We start from the raw sequence: 12976 nt of genomic DNA on the forward strand, positions 1-12976 counted from the left end.
TGGGGAAGATGCACCCAAGTCTCAGAAGGCTTCTGTGACTGGGTTCCCGAGAAGCAGAGCTGAGGCAGACATCCGGGTGCCTGTGACGTGTGGAGGGTGCTTCCAAGGAGGGGGCGGGGGGGACACAGGACAGGGAGGGGAAGGAGCCAAGTGAAGGGTGCTGTGGGGACAGGAGCCAGCGGGGCGCTGGGGATGGTGCCACCCAGTTGGTTCCCTCTTGCAGAAAAGGGGCTGATGTTGGCACCACCATGTCAGTCGGTCATTGGGTTTGGGCTCCTGGCAAGCGACTGGGACACGAGGCTGTGGGTGTGGCATCGGGCAAGGCAGCTCCTGTTGGTCAAAGGCGACATCCAGGAGGAGGGACAGCTGTGAGCTGGAGGCCATGCTGCCCAGACTCTCATTAGGGAGCTGGTTTTAGTGTGCAGACAACAACAAAAGAGGCATGGACAGAGCTGCCAAGGGCAGACGTGGAGAGGACAGAGAGAGAGAGGGAACCCGATGCCCACCCTCTCCAGCCACAGTGGCTGGTTCGTGTGCGTGTGGCGACGTGGAGATGCTCCCTAGGCTGGCGCTACTCCGAGGGCCTGAGGCCCAGGCTGGCCGCAGTGCCCAGCGAGATAAGGACTAAAAGGACACTGTTTAGGGACTCGTAGAGCAATCTGACAACACGCAAGTACATGTTTGTTGTGCTCATTATGGGCCCAGCTGCCCACCAGCGAGGGTGTTGCAGAACCCGTGGTGTGTTGCAGGAGTTGCATGTGGCATTGCTGTGCATCAGTCCTGTTCAGGAAGGCACCCATCAGTCCACAGCAGATTCAAAATAAGCTGGTCCGTCACCACGTGTCGCTTGAGAAGTACCGCTCTGAGATACACTGAGCGTATCTGCTCCTGGTGGCCTGGCCCCGAGGAGGGAGACCACATCTACCGGGTATAGCGGATCCCACAGCCCAGTGAGTCTGGGTGGAGACCGGTAAACTGGCGCAGGTGAACTCCCGCTGCGTGTTGCCACATGCAGTTATTTATTCACTCGGCTAGTGACACAGCTCTTGCCATGTGCCAAACATTGTTCTAAGCACTTTATAAATATTCACTCGGTTAATTATCACAACCCAGTGAGGGAGGAAGACTAATAAATTCTCATTTGAGAGTTGAAGAAACTGAGGCAAAGAGAGGCTCAGGGACTTGACCCGGCTTTTCAAAGGTGGGGAGGGCTTGAACCTGTGCACATGACCCCATGTGACTCCTAATCACCAGGCTGCAACCTAACATGAATCCATGCTGTCAAATCTCCCACTTGCTCAGACAAGGTAAGCTGTGCACTTGCCCTGGCTGGGTGGCCCAGTCGGTGGAAGCATCATCCCATGCACCAGGGGGTGTGGGTTTGATTCCCAGTCAGGGCACATACCTAGGTTGTGGGTTCGATCCCAGGTCAGGGTGAGTGCAGGAGGCAGCCAATCCATGTATCTCTCTCACAAGATGTTTCTCTCTCTCTCTCTCTCTCTCTCTCTCTCTCTCTCTCTCTCTCTCTCCCCTTCCTCTCTCTCTAAAATCAATAAAAACATATCCTTGGGTGAGGATTAACAAAAGAAAAAGAAAAACCAAGAGAATGAGTGTTCTCTTCTTGTGGAGATAGCTTTAAAAAAATTACATTTTTTAAAAATGTGAAATCTAGGTAAACTCTCTGCTAACAGGCAGAACGGGTCTCTGAGTTGCGGGATGTCTACGCGTGTGTTTTTAGCTGCTGTCCCCCTCGAATGCTTCCACACGTGTGTTCTCACTTGTCCTAGAGGACAAATAGCACACATCCTCACCCCCGTGTTTCAGATGGAAAAACGAGGGGCCTTGGTGACTAAGCACCTTGATAATGTCGTAGAAGTGAGCAATTAGTGCGGAACGATGACTGCCTGGCTTCCAGCCTGGCTTGCGCTGTTCTCCGAAGATTGATGTGCTATAATTGTGGAAGAGGCCAGGAGATAAGTAAGGCAGCCTCCAAAGCAGCGCCTCAAAGCGACACCACCTGCATCCCAATCATTAGCTGCTTGATTCAAACATGGACTCCAGGCCCCCAGCCCGCCCCCCCCCCCCCAGCAGAGCCTGCAGAGGTGGGACCCCGGAGCCTGCGATTTAACCAGCTCCCTGCTGAGAACTCTTGTTCCTGGGTTTTGTCTGTTCTTATTTTCTTGTCCTCACCCTGGAACTTACGGGGCACTCAGATCTGGGAGTTGGGGAACGTTGGAAAGGCCACGCGGGTACATTTGAAGACCATATAGTCTCTGATCTTAAGAAAGAGGCAGGGACTTTAGACCTGGGGTTTTCTATGGCTCCTTGGGCAAAGCAACTCGTGCCCCTCTGTCTCTGAGCGTTGGAAAGCAGCGTGAGCCATGTCTGATGCAGCCGAGAAAAAGTCCTCAGAGCAGCGCTGCCCAGCATGGTAGCCACTAGCTACATGTGACCACTGAAATTTGAATTAACAAAAATTAAATGAAATTATAATTTCAGGCCATCAGCTGCACTGGCCATATTTTAACTGCTCAATAGCAATGAACTAAATTTCAAATCTCATTTCTTTTTAATCAGTTTCAATTTCAATAGCCACCTGTAGCTAGCAGCTACCCTGTTGGACAGCACAGGCGAGGGAGGTGAGCAGCGAAGGAGGGAGGATGGACATGCTCACAGGAGAACTGGCTTTTCAGAGTCCCGGTTCATTAAGGGTTTGGAGCACCAGTTACAGAGTCACTTCGGGGTCCAGATCCAGCTTCATCAGTGTGAGCTCTGTGACCTGGAGTGAGTCACTGCAAGTCTGTTAGGTTCCGTCTCCTCGGCCAAGACAGTTAGTGAATAATCATACTTCCTCTCGAGGGTTTTTGTCAGAATTAAATGATAATGCATTTAAAATCACTAACATAGTTCTTGACACATCTGACCCTTTAAATGGTTACCTGGTACCTTTTTATTTCTGTTGTTTCTCTCTCGTCTCAAACATGCCAGTGCATAATTTGGCCTCTAGACCTGTTTTAGCGGCTGCAGCTCCCTTGTCCACCAGCCGTGCACATCCGCACGTATGTCCAGGTGTGAAGATGCTCCGGTGGGCTCTCTTCCTAACCAGCGTGGGAGGAGCGTGGAGACAGGGGACGAGAGAAACCCATTCTGTGCTCCTGTGTTTCCGTGGATCTGTCAGACATAGCCTAGAAGATTGCCACTAGTATTCGAAACACTGCTTCACCGCGTGTCACGGGAGCAAACCCTACACTGTACGTAGCAGCCACCAGGGCCGCGGTGCGGACTAGCGGGGAGTCGGTCTTTGTTGCCAGCTCGCACTGTTGCATTTGGGTTTTGCCAGAAAACTCAGCAGTCTTTTGAGAAGGCAGTGTCTGAACTGCCGGAGCATCTTTAAACCCTAGAATCTCAGCCTGTGAGTAACACGTACGTGTCACAAAGGGCTTAGTGGCAACACCTTGATCCTTTGATGAAAGCTAGATTTCAGGATAATGGATTTTCCCCCATGGTCAGCAACTTACCTTATTGAATACGTCTATAATGTTTAATCTGGCATGAAGCATGATCTTTCTGTGGGCACTGTTTTTCCTTAGAACAGATCTGGAAAAACAGATCGGCCCAGTGGCATGCCAGCCTCAGATGTGGGCTGTGGCACCTCCCGGTTTGGCCAGAACTGGGAGTGTGCGTCCCTCCTTGGAAAACACAGTGTATCCCTACGTTCACAGGGAGTGAGTCAGCGGGCACGGTCACCCCTTACACAGCGCCAGGGGGAGCCTCACAGAAGCCATTCCCTGAATTCAACTCCAAAGTAGCCTGCAGCCTGCATGATCACGGTATTTGAAACAGTAATAACATCCATGACAGCTAATATGACTTGGTGTTCACTGTGCTCTCGGTATAGTTCTAAGCACCTTACAGTATGTGGACTAACTCACCACCTCCCTGTGAGGTAGGTAGAGTTGTTAGGGGCCCATTTTACAGGTGAAATAGGTGAGACACAGGCCACAGGTGTACGTGGAGGAGGAGAACTCAAACATGGGTGCTCTAGCTCCAGAGCTTGTGCCCTCAGCCACGACCCCATGGCAGCAGTGAGTGATAACGGTGACAGTAACTGATGATAATCACTACAGACCACTGACTGTGACCTGACATGCTAATGACTTCATCGGTAACATAACCCTCCCAACAGCCCTGTGAGATACGGCTGATTATTACACCCATTTTACAGATGAGTACACTATAGTTCAAAGAGTAGTCACCTCCCCTCAGTCACCACTGATGGCCAGGACCTGACCCTGGATGATTGTTACTATCTATTAGATAGGTCTGCAAAACCCTTGCTCTTCACCTCTCTGGCGTGCATCCTCACATGAAGGGTCGTGAGCCCACTCAGGATAATTGTACCGTGGCTCAATCGAAAGCGACAGGACTCCTTTTCCTGTGGCAGCAGTTTGCTGAAGTGTCTGTGTGGCTCTGGCAGGGCTAGAGGGAAACTCGAGAGCACAAGTGTCCAGTGAGAGCTGAATGACAAGAAGCAAAGGTGGCAGTCCCAGACGGTGTGCCCGGTCAGAGGCCAGAAAGACAGAGGAGACACGTGCAGGTCTGGCCCCAGGCAGGGGCAGCAGTGCAGAGGAGACTAAGGCTGTGGTGCAGGGCAGGGGCATGGTTCATGTCACAGGGCCAGGTGTAGGGAGCTAATACAGTGTTAAGCCTCGGACTGACCTGTGGGCAAAGTCACAAACAATTCCCAGCTTAGAGGGCACAGTCCTCTTAGCATAATTAGGCTTGACCTTATGAGGCTCCCTAGATCTTATCTGGGAAGCTAATGGGCTGAGGAAGTGCAGGAAGTATAATCATGGTGTAAACAAGTGAAACTCACAAGAACAGTGTAACTTTGGTAACCACTACCTTGTTTACCTCTCACTATAAAATAAAGGCTCAGCTTGCCTTGGGATCTTTCTCTGTGGCCTCAGCCAGGCACAGGGAAGATCCACGGAGACTAAGGAAAGCTAGAGAGTTCTGAACGCTGTCTCCGTGTAAAACATTCTTCGCCGACTCCGTCCACACCTTTGGGAACCCCTGGACCCGCTGGGGCTGGACCCCGGCAGCCAGGCGTACCGTAGACTTGGAATTGGGACCGGTTGCTGCAGGCAGAGGCCACACCACAGGACAGCTGGTCCCTGGAGAAGGGCCCGGGAATGACGAGGCCGGGAATGTGGCTATCCTTTGGGGATCAGCCGATTCTGTGAGGAGTGGTTGGGTCAGGGAGAGCCGGCACCTGTGAGAAGGGAATGCAGGTATGGATAGGAGTGGGGAAAGAGAAAGATGGTTTCTGCTCATTCATTCTGCCAGCCAGCCTTGAGTGCCTGCCCTGTGAGCTACAGCAGAATGAATGAGTTGGAAATTGGACTTCGCAGATTAATCCCTATGGAACCTTGGGCAGCTAGCTTATCTTTTCTGTGCCTCAGCGTCCTCATCTTTGAAGTGGAATGACAACAGTGCTTTGAAGGTTTTTGTGGAAATTAAATGAGTTAATCTGCATAAAGAATTTGGGACAGTGCCTAATACCCTCCAAGTGTTCAGGGAATATTAGCTGTTATTACCATTGGTCCGTGCCATGCCCTGGGCAAGGGTCTATGGGTGCACTGCTGAGCCAAAGTAGACATGGGCCTTGCCCTCCTGTACCTCACAGTGTAGTGGACTTTAATAGATAGGAACAATCTAGCTGTGTGATAGGAAATTCCATCTGTGGTAAATGTGTGTCTAGGAATGCATATACAAAGAGGGATAAGGCCGAGTCAGGAGTTCAGAGATGATATCCTAAAAAAGAGATGCTTAAGGGATAAGGGGAGGAGCATTCCAGGCAGCAAAGGCAGCATATGCAAAGGCCCTGTGGTAGCCAGTATAAAGAACTAAGAGAAGGAAGGGTTAGATGGTGGAGAAGCATTCAGGATATTTTAAGGGTTTGAGCCTTTCCACTAAGTACAATGGAAAGCCCTGGAAATTTCGGGACAAATGGGGAGGGGAAGTAACATGGTCAGATTTGCATTTTTTAAAGATGGCTTGTTTTCCCTGTGAGGAATTCATTGATCAGAAGAAGGCCAGTGTGATGCAGGGAGGCCCATTAGGAGGCAGTCCAAGACTGTGCAGCCAGGAAAGAGGTGATGATGGCAGCGGCCAAGGTGTAGACTGAAATAAGAGGATGAGGGTGACTTAGGAGAGGAAATTGGCAGAGGTTCCCAGTGCCCCGTGGGGGAAGACTTCTGGGAGCAAGAAGAAGATGAATTTGAAAACAGAAATGGATAAATTTGCCTATTCTGTGATTTAATTTTGTTGTTGTTGTTAATTCTTACTTAAGGATATTTTATTTTTCCATTGATTTTTTTAAAGAGAGTGGAAGGGAGGGAGAGTGGAAAGGGGAGAGCAAGAGAGAGAGTGAGAGAGGAACATTGATGTGAGAGAAACACATTGGTTAGTTGCCTCCCACATATGCCTCAACTGGGGCCAGGGATCAAACCTGTAACCCAGGTATGTACCCTTGATTGGGAATCAAACCCAATACCCTTCGGTGTGCTGCCCAATGCTCTAACCACTGAGAAACACCAGCCAGGGCTTCTCTGTGATTTGGAACCCAGACCAGAACCCTCTGGAAGTGCATGTGTCCTTGACCAGCATGTGCAGGGACGCAGCAGGAACAGAAGTCTGAAAGGGCCTGTGTCCGCCTTGGAACCGTGTTGCATTGTTGGGGCACGTCCACGCCTTTAACACACATCCCCTACACACCTTGACAAGGAAACTTGGTTGTGCAACACGGAGATGCACTGATTGCTCAGGGGCAGTGCGGGAGTTTTCGGCGTTGCTGGCAAACAAAAAGAAGGAGAAAACAGTGTGGGGATCTGCAAAGGCTCGGCGCACCAAGAAGGCCTGACATGGTTTTCCTCCTTGTAATGCAGAACCTTTCTCCTATTCCCCTGCATAACTTGGATACCCATCCTCTAACCCAGTTTCTTTCTTTAAACTGTTGGTTGAACCTCCTGGGCAGCAGGCACCCGGGACTTGCCACTTGCGCGGCCACCCTCAGCCCCCCTTGTTCACGCCCTCCCCGGGGGAGGATATGTGCCCAGGCTGGTTGCACAGACTTGAGACCCTCCCATTCACCTTGAGCCCCGTCCGGTGGCTCCCGGGCCAGCCTGGGAACTCCTTGGCAAATGCCTGGGGATTGTCTGTTCACGGGAATTACAGAACTCTTAGCTGCAAGTGTCAGAATCCCAACTCCAACTTGTGTAAACAAATGAGATCTCTTCTAAGTCAAGTGACTGCAAAGTTCACAGGGTTTTGGTTCCAGGCCCAGCTGGGTGCAGGTGTCAGCAGGACTGACGGCACCAGCCTTTGCTTCTCTCTCCCCTGCCCTTGCTTCCCCGCCTGGCCGCTGGCTCCGTTCTCAGGCAGGCTCTTCCCGGGGCAGCAGAGGTGGCTCAGCAGCTCCTGGCTAAGGAGCTTAGGTCAAGGGGTGTGGGGACTGCGCTTTCTTAAGTGTCACGAAAGTCCCAGAATGAAGTCACATTTGCCTGACTTGGGTCACCTAACAATTGTTCAGCTAACTCCTGTGGCCAGGGAGGACGGTTGCTCTGATTGGCCAGGCCTGAGTCACATGCCCATCCTGGGAGCCAGGCAATGGGCTCAAGGCCAAAGAGATTGCAGGGAACGAGAATGGCAATGGGGTGAAGGGGTGGGGAACGGGTGGCACTTCTCAAAGGGAAACCGAGATAATATCTTCAAAGGAAGAGAGTAAAAACCACACATCTCCTGCTGAACTGTAGGTGTCCCCCCATCTGTGGCTAACTCCCTGGCCTGTTCCTTTCTCCAGCAACCCCCCCCCCCCATTTGAATTTGACATCAAATGTCCAATATGTATGGTACCCATGGTTTTTGGGTCTTTGGGGCATGTTCCTGTGGTGACGTTAATGGGGGGATTTCAGACCAGCAAGGAGGTGTTTTGGAGGGGCAGGTGGGATGGATCCCAACCCTCTCCACTCAGTGCTAAGGATGTGATTCAGGGAAACCTTCTGACGGGCCCCGTGGGGTGACTTCCTCTGTGCTCCTCAAGGAAGCCATGCCCTGGTGGACACTTCATGGCCCTGAACCAGGCTCACAGGGGTCAGATGGCCCAGCAGCGTGAGAGTCATGGGAGAAGCTGTTCGTCTCTCATTTCTCTTCCCAGGTTCATTCCCAGTCTGTGGGGAAGCAGAGACAGCAGGTGTGAGAGGGCAGCAGACGGGACAGAGCCCACCCCCAAGTGGCTGGGGCACTCCTGCCGCACGTCACGGTCTCGCTGGCATTTTCTGGGTCCGGAGACATTTTGCCAGTGTCCTGGTTTTTAATAACCGTTCAGGAGGCTTATTTATAACCTCCTTGGGCGTGAGCAGTCATCTGTGCCCAGAGTAAGTAACCATGGTTGCTGACAGGAGAGAAAAGATTGCTGATTGTATTCATTTTATTACTGAAAAGGCAGCACTGGAAAAACGGAGCCAGGTGGAGGCTGGGGGTGATGAGATGTTTAGACCAGTGCGAGATCTGAGAGAGCAGGTTACTAAAGAATGTGGACACGTTTCTCTTAGAACCTTTGAATTTGGGAATCTCACAAAAGGAAATGAGGGAGCCCTTGAGCACTTGAAAATGGCTTTGAAACTCAGGTTCTTATGGTTTTTAAAAATATATTTGTAGTTAAGACAATGTAGAAGAGAAAAATTGAGAGAACAGATAGAAATGGGGAAAACATATCCAAGATCTCACCACTTGACTAGTGTTAATATTTTGGTGAATTTTCATGTTTTCCCCCTATATCCTGGTGAGTTATTTTTCTTTTCTTTTTTTTCCCCCCTGAGTTGTGAACATACTGAATATTTCATGTCTAGAATTTCTCCACTTACATTCTACCGTCAGCCTGTTTTCATAGCTTTTGTAATCGTCACTTTAATGGCTACAGTAATGCTCAGTTGAATGGATGCGACCACAACTCTTTAATTGGACGTGCAGGCAGTTTCCAAATTTATTTGTGTTTAAATGGTGATTTTCTTTTACTTCCATCAACAAAATGTCATTTTTTTTACCCTCCCTTTCCTCGCAAACATAATCAAACCTTCTAAATATTTTGGCTTAGAGGCTATCGGGTCCTTGACCATCTCATCTCGGCCACTTGGAAAAGCATCTCCTCCACGCGTCCTGGTGGCCCCGAGGCCTGTCAGCAGCTCTGTGCCAACCATCACCCCCTGTCTTACTGCCCTTCAGCCCACACCTGAACTGTCTCCCAGGGCACTGGTACGAGCCACCTGGAGCCAGCTTTTCGGAGTGCATTTCTCTACGTAAATAGTCAACCATCCCTACATCAATCAGAGGAATCCACGGGCCACATACATTGTATTCATCTGGGATGTTTGTCAACAATGCAGATTCTTGGGTCCCCACCCCAGATTCACAAACAGACTCAGGGCTCAGACCTGGGAATTAGCATTTCTAACAAGTGCCCCCAGAGAACGCATAGGCCCACTAAGTTTGAGGACCACTGAGCTAGAGAAAGCGGGGCTCCTCACCTTACCTGAGTGATCAACCATACTCACCACCTCATCTGTGGTTAGAACTTTCCTTTCTCCTTGCCCTGGGTCCACACTCCTGTTTAGACAAAAGGAAAGTTAGATCGTGCTGTTCTGGTGAGGTCTCTGGCATCACAGAGCTCTTGCTTTAGTCAGTAGCACCTTCATGAGTGAAGAGCACATTATCTGAAACATAGGGATGGTGTATTCCGTAATTACACAGTGTGGATTAAATATGAAAAAGGGTAATATTTGCTAAGTGGTTTTGGTGTTGTCACTGAATGCATTAGAAAACGTGGATAGTAAAACACTTTAATCTTCAAGGAGGCACATTTCCATCCTACATCAACGTGAAAATCAAAAGGCATGAAACCAAGTTTCCTAAGAATTGGAGGTTGGCTGGTGTGTTGCTTGTTTAACCTAAAATAAATTTTCACCAGCCCTCCTCTATTTTTTACCGTCATCGCCTTGAGCACACAGGTAGCTGTGTGTGTGTGTGTGTGAGTGTGTGTGTGTGTGTGTGTGTGTGTGTGTGTGTGTGTGTGTTCTAGCCCTGTTCTGCTGTTCTACCAGGCATCTCCTCCAGCCTGCCCTTCCCAAATCAAAACAACCTTGACATGTTTCTGGGAGGCAGCTGTCACACATCAGGCTGTGCAAACAGGCGGGACACCATCTAGAAGATAAAGTCTTTGTCTGAGACACAGAATCACTCAGAAAAAGTTTAGTGTTTTCTTTGCTATAAGAACTTATAACAGCTTAAAAATATGCTGAATTCCCCGTCCACTTAGCTGAAGCAGGCATACATCCCCCGTACTTCCTCGCTGTTCCAGAAAACAGCCTTTCTAAACTCCTGCTACCCAGGGGCTTGGTGCTCCATTTTGCAGATTATCCAGCTCCTGTCTTCTCTTTTCCCTCTTATTTTTTTCTTGCACAAGAAATGGGGGCAAAAATAAGCTCATTTTGCTCCTTGCACAGAGGAGGAGAAGCTGTCCTTCTGTGCATGTGTTCCCTGGGCCTTTTCTTGGAACAAATCCTCGACTCAGCTGCGCGCAGTCTAAGGGATTCTTGCTTCTTGGAGTCGATCGTCCTTCCCAGACGCATCTGCCCCCCTGAGGGTGTCGTCAGTCCAAGGATTCCAGTGGGGACTTCCTTCCGGTTCTGACGCTGTGCGTGTGGTGGGAGTCCCTGGCCGTGATTCTGTCCTGCCCAGCAGCGAGCATTCTGGATCCTGCCAGGGCATCTTGTACCAGCAGGCGTCGACTTCAATGGCTGCCTTTCAAATCAGAAGTGCTGCTTTTCAAAGGCACAGAAGTCCATTTCAGGTTTACTTGTGTCTTTGGGAGGAGATAGAGCTCAGAGCTGGATGGGGGAGGAAGGAGAAGAGAAGAAGAACAGTCTAGAACAGTGATGGCAAACCTTTTGAGCTTGGCGTGTCAGCATTTTGAAAAACTCTAACTTAACTCTGGTGCCGTGTCACATATAGAAATTTTTTGATATTTGCAACCATAGTAAAACAAAGACTTATATTTTTGATATTTATTTTATATATTTAAATGCCATTTAACAAAGAAAAATCAACCAAAAAAATGAGTTTGCATGTCACCTCTGACATGCGTGTCATAGGTTCACCATCACTGGTCTAGAATAACCCACCTTTGCTATTTCTTTATATTTGGATGCTGGGTCTTAGGGAGAAAGATCCGTGTGCATCTCCCTTCACCTGAGGTGCTCACTCCTTCACAAAATGCCCAGTGTGAGGGTGGTCTGACTCTCTGGTTCTCAGCGGGTGGGAGGGCTGCGGATTCTGCCACTGATGCGACAGTTGGCAATGTTTAAAAGACATTTTTGGTTGTCACCGCTTGGAGTGCTACTGACTTCTGGTGGATAGAGGTCAAGGGTGCTGCTAAACATCCTACAATGACAGACAGCACCTTCCCTCCCAGCAAAGAACTGCTCAGCCCCATAAGCCCTCAGTGCCCAGGTTGAGAACAGGGCTGAGAGCTGGCAGTCCTCAGTGCCCATTGAAGCCACTCAGAGCCACAGCAGAGGAGGGCCTGGTGCCAGGTGAGGGCCTGCCTGGCTGGGCATTGCGGGAGCCCCTCTGCAGCTGAAAGGACACTTTCTGCTTCCAGCTTTGACTTCAGCTGCAGCACACAGTGGGGTTTGGTGTTTAAGGGTCAGACCATCTAGTTGAAATCCCACCACCTCTCTAGCAAGCGCCTAAGTCTCTCAGGCCCTCGGCTTCTGAGAGTCCATATAACGCCTGCACGGGCAGCTGCTGTGGAGCAGTGTGCAGAAGCACTTACTGGCACGCCTGGCACTTGGCAAATTCAGTGTCTGAGTGTTATTATCACTTTGGTTATTAGATATCCAAAGTGCCAGCTCCCTGCCGCCTTCCTTTTAATTCTGCCTCAGCCCATTCATTGCTCACTACCAGAAAGAAGGAAGATTGACTGGAACTCAGGGTCATTATAACCGAAGGGGATGGACGGGGAGGCCAGAGCCAGTGACCAGGCTTGAGGTGGATGGTTCTGTAGGGGTCAGTGTCCACACCCACCCCTGGGAACTCTGCCTGGACGCTCCAGGCACGCTGGCAGCAGAAAGATGAGTCCTTCCTCCCTGAGTCTCAGTTTCCAGCCTTGCCTGAGCTCCGCGAGGCTGCCAGAATCTGTGGCCTAGTTATACCCACGCAGCACCTGTCAGCACTAATGGAGCCCGGCCTCGCCAGTGAGAAAGCCACTGGTCTCTGCCTTGCCTTTCCTTCGCAGACCCCCTCTCCCCCCGCCCCCACCCCACCCCACCCCGTATGAATTAACTTCTCAGATAATTCCCATTTGCCACAGTTTAGAGGAGTTAATTTGTTCCCTGAGTCTATAGATGAGAAAAAGGCCTGTGGAGCCTGGGCCCTGAGCTGGAGGACAATAGGGGGTAGATGGAAATTGTCCATGGAGATCTTTATCAGCCCCAGGAGGGAGCCCATCCACAGAAATTCTGTTTCTTTGTGACTAATGTGGTGGCCTCACCCCACAACAAAGAAACAGAATTTCTGGAGGATGAGGCCCAGAAATCAGGATTTTAACAAGATTCCCAGGTGATTCTAATGTGCAGCCAAGGTTGAGAACCACTGTCATAGAGCGCTGCTTGGTGCTACACTAGCCAGTCGTCCTTGATTGAGCCAAGGATGAGCAGCAGATATGGGGCTTCCTGTCACCTTGGCCTTGTCCTTTGTGGCTCTTGTTCTGCTCAGGATTAGGCTGCCCCAGAAGCACAGGCTTCCTCTGCCACTTGTGCCCTCCAGCTGTTTATTGTGGGACACCTGGTGGTAGGGGCATCTGAGACACACCTTTACCTGGCAATGGACACATCAGATCCGAGGACATTTTTTATGC

The 12976-nt window shown here is 50.3% G+C and overlaps 1 protein-coding gene across 3 annotated transcripts in view; it reads left to right on the plus strand.

Annotated features, from left to right (window-relative positions):
• PRICKLE2 (prickle planar cell polarity protein 2) overlaps positions 1-12976 on the plus strand; it is a 157916-nt gene that overhangs the window by 118106 nt on the left and 26834 nt on the right. The window lies entirely within an intron of this gene.

This window comes from Myotis myotis, unplaced genomic scaffold, assembly GCF_014108235.1.
Source record: "Myotis myotis isolate mMyoMyo1 unplaced genomic scaffold, mMyoMyo1.p scaffold_m19_p_13, whole genome shotgun sequence".
NCBI classification, from domain to species: Eukaryota; Metazoa; Chordata; class Mammalia; order Chiroptera; family Vespertilionidae; genus Myotis; species Myotis myotis.